This window comes from Cyprinodon variegatus, unplaced genomic scaffold, assembly GCF_000732505.1.
Source record: "Cyprinodon variegatus isolate N-32 unplaced genomic scaffold, C_variegatus-1.0 Scaffold201, whole genome shotgun sequence".
Lineage (NCBI taxonomy): Eukaryota > Metazoa > Chordata > Actinopteri > Cyprinodontiformes > Cyprinodontidae > Cyprinodon > Cyprinodon variegatus.
Window position 1 is genome coordinate 637,366 of NW_015150654.1, and position 2,222 is coordinate 639,587.

Consider the following 2,222-nt stretch of genomic DNA (forward strand, 5'->3'; position numbering starts at 1 on the left):
TGCAGGATCAGTGGATTCATGGGAAAGTGTCATTTTTTCTTGTCAAAGTATTTGGTGGCTCATGTTTTATAACTAAAAAGAGGGTTTTAGATTTCTCTCAGTCTGCATCCTCTTCCATTGCTTCCTAAATAGATCTGCTATAGAGTGTAAACATTTGTCCAATAAACTCTTTCATAAATGGGAATGGTAAAAAATAAAAAAGAAATGCTGACCGAAAATAAAACTTTGAAAAACTAATTTAGAAAAAGTTTTGGGAGTAACTTTGCTGTTTTCTCCGAATTTTTTATGATTTATTTTTTTCACGGCTGGGATCGCAGCCAAATTCTTTAGGATGGACAGCTGGGCACCATGACGATGGTTTTTTTAAAACACACATATTCTGTGGTTTTACTGCAAGGACTTAATTGTACCTGAGTGCAGACCGTTTCTAGATTGACATTGTTGGTATAAATCCCCAGAAAATCTCACCGTGATTTGAGTTTTTGAAATCTGAGGCCTTTAAACTCGTTCAGCAACATGGAGACCCCTGCTTTTGTCCCTGAAAAACAATTTGATGTTCAAGGTATATGAAAAAGAAACAGGAATTCAAATTCAGAGTTAAATTTTAGGGAACCAAACGTTGCAGCAGAGTTATCTTATATTAAAGGTATAGTGGAGGATTTTATTTTCCGGGTGGATCATAAAGTAAGTGGTCCTCCTAATTGTTAGTAATTCTGGTAAAAAGGTTTAAGTTGGACCGTCCTGCGTGCTCGACCCCGTTTCCAATTATTTTCAGTCTAACATAGTGGAAAAATTGCAAATCTTCTTTTGGAAAGTGAGCTTGTATGAGGGATGCAAACTTTTGAACACAGCGTGCACAAGGATAAATGGGCTCGTTCACGCTCTTGCATGCGTTTAATAGCTGTTCCTCCTTGGGTTCAGGATTGTGCATGTGCAGATCGCTCCTAGATCGACATTGTTGGTATAAATCCCCAGAAAGTCTCACCATGATTTCAGTTTTTGACAACTGAGGCCTTTAAACTCGGTCAGCAACATGGAGACACCTGCTCTTCTCTCTGGAAAACAAGGTGATATTCAAGGTGTATGAAAAAGAAACAGGAATGCAAATTCAGAGTTAAATTTTAGGGAACCAAATGTTGCAGAGGTTTTATATTAATATACTAACATTAGACGTGTTTGAGTAAAACATTGATGATCCTGTTATTTGATGATCGTTCATTAAACTGTAAAATCCAAAAAACTTCCTTAACTACATTTAATGGAAAAACATTAAATGAGTTTACAATTAAAGGTTTGTAGTTCCCTTTATGTATAAATGTTATTATTTATTTTGATTATTTTTCCTCCAAAAATTGCAAAACCTAATTCCTTGGTGCCAAGCTTTTATTCTATCAAATCTTTGGTGATGCAGGATCAGTGGATTCATGGGAAAGTGTCATTTTTTCTTGTCAAAGTATTTGGTGGNCCATTTTTTTTTATAGCGCTCCATCTCTGAAGCTCTTTTTTCCATTTCTGCTGCTTTTCTTCCAAATTCTGCGTTTTCCTCTTTGAGTTGTTTCACCTCCACGCCCAGTTTTTGATACTGTTCTTTACATTGTTTGATTTCGGCAGAGTTAAACTCCACCGCTTTGGCAATGTTGGTTATAGTCAGTGTGTTCTGCTTCAACTCCACTCTGAAATCCTGCATCATGGTCTGAAGCGTGCCGATGGCAGACAGGATGGCAGCGGTAGAGTTTTCTTCAACACGGGTTTCAGCATCTACCACGTCGTCTACTTTGGGCTTTTTCTGTGTCGCTGATGGTTTGGCAGGAGATGTTAAAGTGTTTTTGGTTCCTCTACTGTTAGTTTCCATCCTTGCTGGACCACAATAGTCGTGTGTCTGCAGCACCTTCATCTTAGCGTTAGCTTTGGTACTAAAGTTAGCCATGTTCTACAATAACGTTTTCAGAGTTACTTACACATTTCTGGGATATCTAAGTAAGATCTCTCCAGTCTTACATCAAGTAAGTCAGGGTTTCGTTGACATACATTTATTTTATTGACTTGCAAGGTTCTGCTACTCTGAGCTGTTCACAGTACGTCTGCTCGCTCCGCCATTTTGGCTCCTCCCGGCGGTGGCCAAGTACATCCCGCTGCAGCCTGTGGGAAGGCCCCGCCCACATCAAGGACAGCCATATTGGAAATGCTGACCGCTCTTGCCTATAGGCACTGGCGAGAGAAAT